The sequence below is a fragment of the Nipponia nippon genome, unplaced genomic scaffold (genome assembly GCF_047370975.1).
Source record: "Nipponia nippon isolate SJK-2023a ecotype South Korea unplaced genomic scaffold, ASM4737097v1 scaffold_11, whole genome shotgun sequence".
NCBI classification, from domain to species: Eukaryota; Metazoa; Chordata; class Aves; order Pelecaniformes; family Threskiornithidae; genus Nipponia; species Nipponia nippon.
In genome coordinates, this window is record NW_028262302.1 from 15,945,168 (window position 1) to 15,960,138 (window position 14,971).

Consider the following 14,971-nt stretch of genomic DNA (forward strand, 5'->3'; position numbering starts at 1 on the left):
ACTTGTAATGATAGGAGAGGCTCACCTGTAACTTCCAATCCAAAGCACCTTGAAATTTCAAGATGGATAACAATCTGGGTCTGAAAGTATCTTACATCCTGGTCCATCTCGGGCTGAAAGGGAAATGTGAAATGCTTTGTCCTTGCCTTTAGGTATGTACTTATAGCAGTGCTATGACAAAGCTGTGCAGTTAGGCTGTTGCTTAGTGCCCTGTTCATGTCTGTGCAGCTGAGACCCAAGAAAGTGGGAGATACGGTGTCTTTTTGTAATCAGTTCTTAGACAGTAGTAGATGTTTCCTGTGAATGGGTTATTTGACAATATTTTTTTAAAAATAATGCTCCCTGTATATCCTCATACTCTTGAATAAATTATTTAAGTTTGAAATGACACAAAACCACTCTGCAGCTGTTCCTGAGACCAGAAGCAGGACTGGACTTGATTTACTGGAGAGCAAGACAGAGTTTTGGTGGTTCATGAATTAGTATCACCAAACAAGCATAAAGCATCAAAAGCACTCAGCGTGGGGAATTTACTGTAGCTCTACTGTGGTTTATGAGGCAAGACTCTTACAACTGCTCTTCCCATCTGTCTCAGCTCTTCCTGTAGGGAAGCGATTTGTGGCCTATTGCTCTCTTTATGGAAGTTGTGAGTTTATTAACAGTTTCTGTTAAATTCAGTAAGAGAAACTGCCCAAGACTGAATTCAACATAAAGCTAATCAAACTGGCTTTCCAGTGATGGGATCTTACTCCTTAAATCTTCAAGGGGAAACAGTGTTTAAGTAAAGAGTGGAAAATAAAACTGGGACTTTCTTTGGGAGGCAAAGCTAAAAGGAGTCCTCTGTGTGCAGGAGACCCAGGGACCTAGAAAACCATAACCTGGGCTGTATTTGAAGAGTGTACCAACAAGTTGGAAAAAATGGTCCATCCCCTCTATTCTGCACTTGTGAGATCACCTCTGGAGTACTGCATCCAGTAGGCTGAGAAACCTGAGGTTGTTCAGCCTGGAGAAGAGAAGGTGAAGGGATTGTAGTGCTGTCTACAACCACTCATGGAAAAACAATGTCTTTCTGTTATAAATCTCACCATCTTGCTTTAGAGAAGACTTTTTCAAATGGAGTGAAAAGCATTTGTCACCACACAAGAGATTACAGAAAGGATTTTTTTTTCCAACTGAAGCCTAACTTTGAGAAATTTTCACCAAAGCAGGTGAGGCTTTCCTTAAGATTAGAACAAAATACTAAGCCTTGGACTAGGACACCTGCCACAGCAAAAAAAATCTGTCCCTCTTGGAGATATCTTTAAACTCATTCAGTGTCTGATTTGATAGGTGATTTCTGTCATTACATAGTCAATGTATCTGGTTTGATTAGATCATGGTTTATTTGACTTGATAGGTGGTACGTATTGGTCCATAAAAGATGGATCAGTTTTGACAGGTGACGTGGCTTGGAGCTCAGTCAAAAACATCGATACTTCTGTGAGATGTTCACTTTGGATAGTGATGTACCATTCACTACAGCTTACCAAGGAGCTGCATGCTTTAATAAGCATAGGCTGTATTTAAGTATGCAACCAAACATACTTTTTCTGAAATACTGAATTATGGACCCTCAAAGTGTCTTTCTCATTACCTTCATTTTAGGTTTATTGTCAGGAGTAGACTATGTAGCATCTATTAAGAAAGAATGCACTGTGTTGCTATTTTTGGTTGTTACAAATTTTCTTAATGCTGTTTGTTGCCCATGTCACTGTGCCATGTTTGCTATTTGTAAGCTCTTTAGGAGAGACTTTCACTTCCTTGATGCTGTCTAGCCTCAGATGATCTCTTTTTCAATAAAACTTTTTTTTTTTTTTAATTATTTATAGAGCTAAAGCAAAAAAGTTTCAGGTTACCACTTGTAAAGCTCTAGTTGGTGTATAATATCCTACTCTAGGTCTCAAGAGTGATGCAGATTAATTGGAGGAAGTACAGAGGAAAATGAAAAGAGGTCAAGAAGAGCTCATGAGGTCTAGAGAGTGTGAGCTGCGTAGAAAGGCTGAAATATTTGCAGTTGTTTAGCTACAGGAAAGAGGAGAAATGAAGGAGAAATCATAGCAGTCTTTACATCTCTCAATGTTTGCTATGAAAAAGAAGGCAATAAAGTGTCCTCCATATCAACTGAGGATGAAAGGAAATTAATTGGTTTGAACAGCAAAAAGGAAAACTTAAAGTTAGGTATTATGAAAGGCTTTCTAACAATTAAAGTAGTTAATACTGAAATAGGTTGCCTAGGGAGTTTGCAGATCTCTACCATGTGACCTCATCACTGGATGTTTTTGAGACCCATCTCAGGAAAAGTCTAGATTCCGGCCCAGTGTGGGAAAATTGGCTGGATGGTCTCTTCAGGTCCTATTTAGTTTTATGTTCTGTGTCTCTGTATTAACTCCATATATGTACAGCCACGGGTACAACTTTTGTTCCCCACAAAATATGTTTCTGGGACTCTTGGTGCATTGCAGGTTTTTGCTGCTACAGAAGACAGGGCTGGCACAAATGCTAGCTAGAAGCTATTGCTCCTGTCTTTGTGAAGGGTGAAAACCTAATTAGTGATATCTGTGAATGTTTTGCATATCAAACAAAGGAATGATTTTAAGGACACTGTTTTCAAGTATTCCTTTTAAATTATATAATTAATAGACTAAGAGGCAGACTAAACTGATGACAAATTTTCAGAAATATGATGGGAAATCAGACAAAAGCTTGGGGGAGGAATATATCCTACGGGCCAGCACTCTATCTGTTAGGTCTGATAGGTTTTGGTTTTTTCTTTTCTCCACTATAAGCTTCAGTTTGGGTCTGAGCTGTTGTCCTGGTTTCAGTTGGGATGGAGTTAATTTTCTTCTTGGTAACTGGTATGGTGCTGTGTTTTGGGTTTAGGATGAGAACAATGTCGATAACACATTGATGCTTTGGTTCTTGCTAAGCAGCGCTAAGTAGTTGCTAAGTGGGGCTCACACTGGTCAAGGACTTTTCAGCTTCCCATGCTCTGCCGGGTGCACAAGAAGCTGGGAGGGGGCACAGCCAGGACAGCTGACCCAGACTGGCCAAAGGGCTATTCCGTACCACATGATGTCGTGCTCAGTATTTAAGCCGGGAGAATTGGCTGGGGGGCAACGATCACTGCTTGGGGGATGTGCTGGGCATCGGTCGGCGGGTGGTGAGCAATTAATTGTACAGTTATCACTTGCTTTGTATTATTATTTGTTTTTATTATTATTGTTATTATTACTATTACTACTGTTCTATTTTTTACTTTACTTTAGTTATTAAACTGTTCTTATCTCAACACACGAGTTTTCCCCTTTTGCCCTTCTGATTCTCTCCCCCATCCCACAGGTGGGGGAGTGAGCGAGCAGCTCTGTCATGCTTAGTTGCTAGCTGGGGTTAAACCATGACAGCTGTGTAATTCTAAGATAGAGCCTCTCCTTCTCTCAGGAAACAGAAGAACCTGAGACACTCTTGGAATCATCAAAGAGCTCTGAAGTGTGAGTATGGCCAGAAGACATTGGATCACATTCTCTAGTGTTGACTCTTTGCTCAGTAAGCTTCACTTTCTGTGTATACCTCAAATACTACCTGCTTTAACAATGATTAACACCAACAATGGTGACAGTTCTGTGTTATTCCTGTTGCAACTAGAGTCCGAGCCTTATTTGTGGATATTTATCTATACTGGGTTTATCACTGGACTAACTATTGGTGGATACATACTCTTGACAGTAGCACGTGAACTAAGAAGACTTTGACTTGATTTCTGGCCTACATGGGCTTATGTTTGCTAGCAGCAAAATTGTACATAGAAGTAACTGAGACACAAAAAATTTAGAAACACATTCCTTCACTTTCAGAGTACAGCTATACAAGCAGCTTTTAATGTATTTGAAACCATAGTGCTGTAATTTTTTTTGTCCTTGACAGATAAGTTTCCTGCATGACGAGAGCATACTTAGCAAGTAGCATGGAGCCAACATAGGCTGAGGCCAGATAGTCATTTATGTGCTATTAACCTATTAATGTGTTGTGATGTAATTGTAATTCCAGATGTGTTTAAGGGTTCTGAGGAGATGGCCGCACCATCTTCCTGTAAAAACACAAGGGCTAAGAAGAACAGAGAGCACCAGAGCCCAGCTTTTGTGTTGTAGGATGTAAATGGTAAGAGGTAATATCATAATGAGCTCTGGGGAGAAGCAGACATCTCTAGCTGCCTACCATGAAGAGGCCTTGAGAAAACACAGAATTTCTCCCATGAGCTTTGGTCTGTAAGAAAAAAACTAATAGTGAAGAGGGTGGAGTAGCAAAGTATATCTTAAGATATTAAACAGTAAGTACTATTATTGCTATAATTACTAAACTAGGCACAGACTACAAAACCAAGAAATTATAGGCTAAACCATAATTACATCTCTGAATGACAATTCTAAGAGGTGTCCCCCTTGTGTAATATTTTTAGATGCACAAAATATCTGCAATGAGTCAGTTGGGATACTTCTCCCAAAACCAGTCAACGTTTAATTGCTCATGGCAAATCCAGTATCTTATTAAGAAAAACACAACAACAAGAAAAAAGAGAGTAAAATAAGTTAGTATCTATTATAAAGCAAAAAGTTCTGACGTGCCACTAGAGAGGGTGTTTGCATCTGTTGGAGACATTGCTTTCCATCTAATGATGCCTAATGCTGTAGCTCACAGGGGCTTCGAAGGTGCGTGAGTGGCATAGCACTGGCAAGTGGAAAAAGGAAAAGGGAACAACTTTCCTCTTTCAAAACATTTGCTGCCATTTACTGTTCCCAATACTATACATCAGTATATAACCTCAGTATCTACGTTTCTCCTGTCATCCTTTTTCTCTCTCTTCAACTGGCATGAACACAGTAGCAATGAATTTGTAGTACAAGGTTTCTTGGGAAGACAAAAACATTACCTCACAAGCTATCTGAAATGAGACATACCCTTCTCTGCCAATCTTGCAAAGTCAGCTTATGAGGAAGGTACGGAGCAGGAAGAGTGAACAGTAGCATCTCTGTACAGATGAGACAGAGAGGGAACTGACATAGAAGCAGACATTGCCTTCACTTGGATTCTGCAGTTGGCAGCAAACAGGAAGGTACAACTTTGGTCTGTTTTCTTTGGTCAGTGCCTTTAGAAAGCTCTGGCTTTTCCAGATTCACCCCTGTCCATTCTGTCCTGTTTTAAGGAGGATTCTTGTTGCTCCACTCTAGGAATGTATTACTTGTTTTGCTGGCTGTTCAGCATTCATTACTTCACATCCAAGAGAATGGAGGAAAGGGAACTCACCAATAAACCAATTTCTTCCATTCATTTTTCACTGTCTTTAGCCCTACCATCAGCTTTGCCATTCAGGGAGCAATATGCTTTGTGATCTAAAATACGGGTGACAGCAAACAAAGTGTAATCATTGCTGATCATATTAGTACCTTTCTTTTTCTACGAGGAAGAGACTATTTGCTTTGCTTACCCTCATTGTGGATTCTATCACAGGATCCTTCACTTCTCTATCATTTCCCTTTAATGCATTCATGGACTTTTAATTAAAATGAATGAAGCTGGGCATGATAAGCATTGGCAAGTGGGAGGGAGGAAAAAATTGATGTCTGCTTTTGTAAGCAGGTTATTTTCTATTATTTAGACATAATAGCGCTGAAGTGTCTCACTCGTAGAATACCTCGTGGGAGGTATTGATGTGTCAGGAATAGTAATTAGTTCTCCCATAAACCGAGGCATTTGTCACAGTTATGTTTGCACATGATATAGTCACTTTTCCTGTGTCTTTCTTTTCATTTTTTGGCTCATGGAAGCCTCTGCACTGAGGTGCCAGGTCTTTATTTTCGTTTATGTAGTTATGTCTGAGGTAGGGAGGCTGATTGGCTCCTTAATCATGCCAAGTCAGGAAGGGCACAGTATCTGAAAAGAGCTACCATGCAACCCAGAACAATCACTGCTCCTAAATCAGACAGATTTTGCCTTCAGATGGGAAGAACATACCACACCAGCTGCCCCTTTCTGCATCAGCATTGCAGATGTTTTTCATGTTGGTTACTCAGAGTTGGACCTTTCTACCACATTTGTCACTCAGTGCCAGCTGTACAGATGTTCTCTGGGATGTGGGAACCTCCCTGGCAAGGACTGGACTGTGGCCCCTAAACTTGTCTCAGAGAGCTCCAAAGTTTTCTGTTTTATCAAAGGCATATGGGGCTGCCTTACATTTTGAAAGGCTGCAAACTATTAGATGTTGTGGAAAAAATAGATCAGCCAATGTGTAGAAAAAAACATTCTTATGTATTTTGACAGGTTTGAAGTAAAAAAAAAAAAAGCTTCTTGAAAACTATTAGCTTGTAGAATAGTCTCTCAAAGGACTAAGTGTGATACACATAATATGATGCTGGGCATTGCCCTATAGAATAGTCAGTGAAATGATCCTGTCTTCTTCAGTCTAAAGGTAGCAAAAGCAACTGCATAGGATGCTTCAGTGGCAGTCATGAGACCTGTTTCTGGTGTCACTGTCTTTGGGAAATGGTTCAAGATATGTAGAAGAAAAAACTATGCAGTTGCTGCAGAAATATAAATTATACATCACAATATTTATAAGGAAAATTATTGTGAGACAGTTTATAGACAAGATCAGGAATGACTTTGGCCCCCTACCTGTCTCTTTTCCCCATATTTTTAAGTCATGTTTGTATTATACCATCTAAAGATAAAAGAAGCTGATTCTTTGATGTATCACTTTTGTCTTTTAGTGTTTGGAGAAGTGAAATATCATTATTTTTTTCCCAATTGTATTTGCTAATGTGAAAGCCCCAGAACCTGTAAATAATTTACACTCCTTTTGAAGTTTCTTTATCAGCTTCACTTCAGCAATATTCAGGCAGAGATCAGAGGCAAGATGAACCTTCTTGTGATACCTTTTGATTGTAAGGTATCACACGAGAATGTTTGAAATGTAACATGAACGTTTCAATGGGTCAAAGCAAAGTGCAATATGGTCATGTTCACATTTTATTCATTGTGTTACCCCTCTGCATTTAAAAGTTCCCTGCATCTTTTAAAGAGGGAAACTCAATTTCACAAGTGCTGACACATTAAACACGCAGTACGTTGCTCAGAAAGATGTCTTCATTAGCTTTGCCTCACTGGTAAGCAAAATTAAATGGCTGATGATGACCCAAATTCAGCTCTCTTCTGAATATCATGGACTAGCTCATATTGTATTAGAAAACTACCAGGTGACAGAAACACTGAAATTCAATTTGAGTATTTCATGAGCTCACTCTTCCAGGGAAAGGGAGAAAAAAGGATTGCTCTGTATAAAATGAACAGGGAGCTTTTTCCGATTCCCCTGCCTCAAGCCTTACCAAAACAAAGCTGTTAGAAGGCAATCAGCAAGTGTGAAGCTCTGTGCTGCTCACTTCTGAGTCCTGACTCTGTGACAGTCATTTGCAGTCCTGTCATGAGTCTGCTTTGGCACTGGTTCCAGGATTTCCCTAAGGAAGGGAGGTGGAGACAGTAAGCCTCAAGTAAAAGCAATAGGAAAAAGCATCAAATTAAGCAGGGCTCATTGACAGCTAATATTTCCCACCCCAAATCCATCAAATCATTTTTTTCCTGCTTCAGGGACAGAGGCTGAATTCCAGCCTACCGCAGGAGACATTAACATTTCAGCTAACAGGATAACCATGGCTGCAGGGGAATTACAGCCTAACCCTTTGAAATGATGATTAAATTTACATAGTCCACCCCTGACAAATGCTTGTCCAACCCACTGACAAAAACCTTCCAAGAAAACAATCTTATATTCTCTTTGGGCATCTTGTCAGTGTTGCCTTCTTTGGCAGTTAGAAAGTTGATCCTAACTGAAACTTATATTTCTTTGTTTCAAATTGTGATTGCTTTCAGTAACTTTTTATATACTCTTTGAATGTTCTCATGTTTTATTTTGGTATTCCCTTTTCTGGACTAAACAGACCCATTCCCTTCAATCTTTCACAAAAATTTTCATCGTTATTGGTCCTCTGGGACTTCCAGAACTGCTACAGCCCTTCTGAATTAAGCCTTCTTGCCACTATCCTTATCCTGCCCAGCTCCCCAGTGGCTTCCACACTACCCCTGAATCATATGCTATACTTCTGGTGTCCTGTCACTTAATGTACTTTCTTTTGCCATGTATTGCATTTTATCCTTTCTGATTTGTTCCTTCTGTACTTTTGTTACACTTCTGTGTTCACACTTAATTTGGTATTTTTTTTTTTTTTAATTTCAGTTCCTGGTGCAATTATGATGACTCTTTACTACAGCTTCTATCTCTTTTCCTCTTTAGGGTAGCTTTTTATTGTGTGTTAGTATAGTGAAATGTCACTCTCTTATCCTCCTGATTACCTTCCCTGCAGAGCCCTCCTCCAGACTCCTGAATCTGGTGAAGTCTGTTTTCTGATGTTCCTTAGACGAGTGAACACTATTCCTTCAACCCAGCAAAAGGACAGGTCAGTATCTGATAGTATGCCCATCTGCACTCCAGATGTTCACTTGAGCGCTTCAACACTTTAAAGCTACACCCCTTAGAAGATTAGGTTACATATCTGGACATGCCAGTTACCATGTCACAATCTCTGCAGTTCCATTCAACTACAGCTTTCACTCAAATTGTATTTAGTTCTGTCAGTTCTTCCCCACTAGCCAGACCCAAGTCTAAAACAAATGCTCTGAGAAAGGCTTCTGAAATGGAAAGTTTTATTTAACATGGTCCATAACTTCCTGCAATGTTTTCACAGTTTATATCTGAATAGTGAAAATCCAATCCCTTCTCCCATTACCACTATTTACTCTCCTATTAATTACTTCTACTAGTTGTTAAAAAATGCTTCAGTTACCACCTCCTTCAGTAGCCCATTTCCGGCAGACCCCTACCATGGCATAGCTCCTGCTTTTGCTTCTTCTTCTTCTTGCAAGCCAGTGATATCTCAACATTTTTGCCTCTGTCCATGGGATATTACCATTTGTTAGTTGCCTCTAAAATATTCTAGATGGAATTAAATAATCCCATTCCCTATTATTTTGTATGGTGGGGAAGTAATTTGGACTCAATACTAAGATCAAAGAACTCCTGAGATCTGGGTTCTGCTGTGAGCTTACAACTTGGCCTTCAGTCAGTCTTTTAGAGTGTGTCTGCATCACGCAGTTCTACGGAGATCTCCAAGCCAGAACCAACCTGATACAACCATATGATACAGGATACAACACAGCAAAGGGCTGTGCTGGCATGGCCATTCTGCACTGGAACCTCTGCAGGCTTGCTCTTGAGATACTCCAGCTGGCTTGTGTCAGGAATAGTGTGGCCAGCAGGACTAGGGAAGTGATCGTCACCCTGTACTCAGCACTGGTGAGGCTGCACCTCAAACACTGTGTTCAGTTTTGGGCCCCTCACTACAAGAAGGACATCGAGGTGCTGGAGTGTGTCCAAAGAAGGGTAACGAAGTTGGTGAAGGGTCTAGAGAACAAGTCTTATGAAGAGCGGCTGAGGGAGCTGGGGTTTTTTACTCTGGAGAAAAGGAGGCTCAGGGGAGACATTATCCCCCTCTACAACTACCTGAAAGGAGGTTGTAGTGAGGTGGGGGTCAGTCTCTTCTCCCAAGTAACAAGCGATAGAAGGAAATGGCCTCAAGTTGCTCCAGGGGAGGTTTAGGTTGGATATTAGGAAAAATTTCTTCACTGAAAGTGTGGTCAAGCGTTGGAACAGGCTGCCCAGGGGTTGAGTCCCCATCCCTGGACGTATTTAAAAGACATGTAGATGTGGCGATAGGGACATGGTTTAGTGGTGGACTCGGCAGTGCTAGGTTAACGGTTGGACTTCATGATCTTAAAGGTCTTTTCCAACCTAAAAGATTCTATGATTCTATCATTCTGTGGTGAACCTTGACCATTAAGTGCCCACCAACACTTCTGGTTTTGGATGGGCTTGTGGGGAGCGTCAGCACCCGTGTTGCAGATACAGTATTTTCAAAGCAAGTTGAAGGAATGCTCAATTAACATTTGTGCTGTTCTTTTATAAGTGGGGCTTACTTTATGAACCCTCTGCCTCACCTAGATACCTCCCCTACCTTTTCTTCTCTGCCCTTTATGCTCCATTTAGAGGGCTACTTAGCCGCCTGATTAAATAGTTAATCTCTTTTTCTCTAATGTGTGAAATAAGATGAAGAATGAAATTGGATCAAAGAATCGTGGTTCTTTCAAGTGTGCATCAGGAAAATAAGAATGTAATATGCTCTCCTGCTCTTTGAGATCCTGTGACATGCCCCAGAAGAGCCAGCTCTTCACAGGCAGGACTCCTGGGTACTGGGAACAATGTAGTAGGACAATATCTATAGATACCACAGTGTTTGAATAAAATATAGCATTAACAGCCGCTGTGGCATTTATGACTGAAATTGCCTGTTTGTTTTCTGTTTTTCAGGGAAGGTGGCATATCAGGGGTTTGAGTGGCAGCACAGCTCTTTTGGGAGGTATGCTTGAAGCTGAAGTCCTCTTTGGGAAGGAGAAAGAACTGGCCCACCAGGGCTGGTAAATAATGGTTGATCCCTGTTCAAGGCAGAGGACTGCTATAGATAATCTCTCAAGGTCCTGTGCAGTGCTGTCTTCTTCTGAATATTTGAGTATCTTCTGTCTTCTTTGGTTATCTTCTAAAATGAGAGTCTACACATGTTAATAGTTTCACAGGGGCATCCCTTTTGCAAACTAATTCCCTTGAGAACTTTGACTGAGACTGTAAAATTCTCCTTCGCAAGGCCATATGCCCCCTTTCCAATACTTTTAATTAGTAACTTGGTAATTATGTCATGGATTATGGTTCTTAAATGTATGCTGACATTTCAGGCTCAGAACTGAATGCACATTGTGATTGCTGATGGTGTTGTTTCAAAGTGCGTACAGAGTGTGTCAATGTCAAGAAATCAAATGTGCTGTGACAGGAGACACACTGCAGAGCTCATTGCTCGCCTCAAACAGATTAGCTGGTCTAAAGACAGGTGAAAAGTCTGTCTGGATGGAGCAAGAAAGTAGTGTTTATTTCCATTAGAAATTTTTTAGACTGTTAGAAGCTTTTTCATAGAAATTTAACTCTTGGCGATAGACAGAACTGGTGGAGACAGCTTTTCCTTTAGGGTCAGAGGAGGCTACTGCAGGCAAAATCCCCTGTGAACTGGGAAATCTACCCTTACTGGCTGTGATCTTTTACTCATTCCTTTGTATCAGCTCATGTAAATTTGGGGTGGGAAGAAAGGTTTCCAAAAGCCAAGGCAATTCTCCACTTGAGTTTTTAATAATGCACAAGTATGCAGCATTTTCTGGTTTTGCCTTCCTCTTAAATTGGTGCCAAGTGCCAGATCTATAATGAATCTCTCTGTTCTCTAACATGAAATAAACTCATCTTGAGCCATTACCTGAACAAGCAGTCTCTAAAACAAATGGTTCTGTAGCAAAATACTTAGAGGACTGTAATTAGGAAGAGAGGCTGCATTATACATCACTTATTCTAATCTACCCATTACAGCAATAAGGGGTCAGAGCCACGGCTGCAAGAGATGTTTTTATGCCTATGATATACGTGTATCTCCACTGAGGGGATGTAACACCCTACCAATTACTGTCCCACTTCTTCCACCTTGCTGTCAGCTCTTCTCTCCCAGCTTCTTTCTAGGCTGGGAGTGCCTCACGCAGACCAGGCTGCAGAGACAGCAGCTCCACCCTCCCTATGGGAAGAGTCACTTGTGGGGCTCGGGGCGGGGGTCCAGGCAGATTAAGCTAGTTTGAGGAGCCAGATTTCTGTCTGCCTTTGCTGCCGCTTCAGTTGCATTTTCAGCTCACATAAGTGAGACAAAAAATGTCAATTTCTTTAAGACTTACAGTAGCCAAGGAGCTGGCTGGGGCTCCCTGGAGAGTGCTGACTCCTACAGGGCTGAGCGCCCGTCCTTCCCTTGGTGGAGACTAAGAGAGAAGTAGAAGGCAATGTTTCCTCTTGTCTCTACATTCAGATACTTCTGCATTTGTCCCCTGTGTCAGAGTGATTTGGATTGTTTGCTTGTAAAGCTGCAGTGCCAGCAGTATAAGGAGAATCTTCTTGAACTTCAGAAGCGTTCTTGCCCATTAGAATTAAATTCTACATGAAGCTAAAGGCCTGAAATGTTCAGAATTTGAGCACTATTACAGCTCATCTGTGTGCTAATGATAGTGTTTTCAGGAGAGTTTTAAATCTAAAACTCTTTTGGGAGGAATATTTTCCCCACAGGTAATTTGAGGGTAACATCTGACTATTATTATTCTTGTGTGAGCAACTGTGGGGATTCAGGAGTCGCACAGAAAGTTACAAACTTAATTTGCCTTTAAATTACTTGGCACTAACTCATTTTATCATTTTATGTATGAGTGAGCCCTTTAGTATGTAACAGCTGCTGACATTGGAAGTTTAGAGGGATAAAAAGGGATGTAATCCACACCAAATTACAGTGCATTAGGTATGGATATCTGACTGGACACCAACATTGCAGTGCCTGAGCCTTCTCCTGCAGTCATTTCTGTGCTTCTTATCCCAGGACCACGTAATATAAAGGCCAACTCTCCTGCAGCGGGGCGTGGGATCTGGACTGCTTTCCTTGCACAGGAGTGCCTGAAACACTGGGCTACAGGCAGATTCCTCCAAGTTCTGTCTTCCTCACGTAGTGACTTACATGTCCTTCCACAGAGACATTTGCTTTCAATGCGGTTTGGGGAGCAGATCTTCTTCCCAATCCCAGTCTTTTGTAGAATATATTCCTCCAGGGAAACAGGACCTGCTTGGTCCATCTTGGGCTTGGCAGGTCACTGAACCAAAGTTTCCCTCTTCTGGGTTTATCCTTTATCCTATTATTGTAAACAGCAGGCCCCTTCCAATATATTATAAAGAGGAACAGTACTTCCCATTTTCTTCATGAAAGAAAAGTTGTGGCTATCCTCTCTGAGGAGGGGGCACTGGATCTGGAGCCAGAGGAGGCATCAGTCTGCAACATGGGCTCAAGCACTTGTGCTTTGGAAAGGAGTATTTGTTAAAGCATGTATCTGTGCCTACCGTTTATTAATGGCCAGTTCAAACCATCTCCATTCCCTGTTTGACAGTGACTCCCTGAGTAACTGTCCCAGTACTGCCCAGGGGACCTGGGAAGCAAGTCGGGGCATTTGGATTCCACTCAGGGAAACTGGCTGCTTGAAATTTAAGGGCTGCATTGTGTTAAGTTGCAGGTGTCAACATTTTTTTGTTGAAAGACAAAGTGCAAACAAAATCAACATTCAGTTCCTGAACGAACAGACGAACAGAAAGAAAGAACAAAGTCAAATGCTTCTGAATGAATTCCCTTTTGGTAATTCAGTCCAGCCAGACTTCACCTGAAAAATTCAGCATCCTTGGCCTCCTTTATGATATGCTTAACAGCAGGGGTCCGTCAGAGATAATGCACTCTGTCTCCAGACAGGATACCACATGTCACTGTGGCTGATTCTTCACTAAGGGAACTAATTGCCCTGTGCACCTGTAACCTGCTGCAATGAGGCAGCAGTAGGTTAAAACTGGAGCTCAAAGGGAATAGCATTTAAGTACATTAAAATGCAGCAAGAAGCCAACGTTACCGTCTCTCCCCAAAGTGGGAAGTTAGTCTCCCTTTGCATAAATGTAAGATTTAAATGTGATATCAGGGATGCAAAGCTAAAAATTGGTAGTGTATTGCCTAAGGTATCTAAATACAACATATGGTAAATAAGGCTGTACAGATACAAGCCCATTTAAAATCCTTTTTGGCAGCAAGACTCAGTTGTCATGTTTTGTTAGGTCTATTTTGTGAAGCAAAGGCAGAGCTCATGCACACATGCAGTGCAAGAAAGGATTTCCTACTATGCCCCAGGAAAACTGACAAACCAAACTATTCTCTAATTGAGTTGTGTTCCACTGTACTAAAAAATGAGGTCTTTTTAGCAAACAGCTTTCAAGCTAATTAAAGAGCATCTTAGGCTATCATAGCTTGGTTTTAAGAATAACATTATACAACCGTGTTTGCAGTTTTAGCTGGGTGCTACAATGACCCTAGCAACAGGAAATCATGACATAATCTTTCTAAGTGGTCTAGATATTTTGATGAGAAAGCCATACCATCAGGCTGGCAAGACAGCTAGTAGATTGCAATTCAAACTCTGCATCATCATTACTGTAAGACAGAAGCAGGTCTAAAATACTTGTTTTACAGAAGAACTTACAGAGCTGTTGTAAAGCAATTTACATCCAAAATGTATTTTGGAGGAAGAGGGAGAAGTAAAGCTTCGTATTGTGTAGTATTGTAATAAAAGATTGGAACACAAATAATTTGGTTTTCCTTATAAATTATTTGCAGCTTAAACAGTATAAAACCATGCTGTTCCACAAACAAGGCAGTGAACTAGAGAGAAAGCAGAAGTGAAAACTGAAGAGTGATTTTTTTTTCCCTTGTCAAGCTTAAGAAATATGAATAGTAAATTAATAGCTTGGAGATTGAGGACATTGCGGTGATTAATAATTTTGGTGATTAAAAAAATCTTTCTAGTACAAAATTTGATAACAGTTTGGATGGCTCTTGCAAATAGAAATGCTGTTCCAATGAACCTAACACTCCTCCAAGTAGGGAATCAGGTTACAAAGCTCTACCAGGTAAAGGGGCAATTTCTCTACAAGTATTTCTACAAAGACTGGTTTTGACTGGCACTATCCCCCAAGATAACTTAGCCAAGTTCCCAGCTGAGATCAAGGATAGCAAGTAATGTTTAAAGGCATCTAAAGGAATCCAGTACTGAACTCTATGGATGCTCATGGTTAGATCACACAAGCAGGACAGCTGGCATATGCAATAGTTCTTTCGTTATCCCT

The 14,971-nt window shown here is 40.9% G+C and overlaps 1 long non-coding RNA gene across 1 annotated transcript; it reads left to right on the forward strand.

Moving 5' to 3' along the window:
* Positions 1-3,491: 3,491 nt before the first annotated feature.
* Positions 3,492-11,254, forward strand: LOC148056844 (uncharacterized). The gene is made up of 3 exons (XR_015702342.1): positions 3,492-3,527; positions 8,448-8,540; positions 10,508-11,254. It is a non-coding gene; the product is annotated as an uncharacterized LOC148056844 (long non-coding RNA).
* Positions 11,255-14,971: the final 3,717 nt, after the last annotated feature.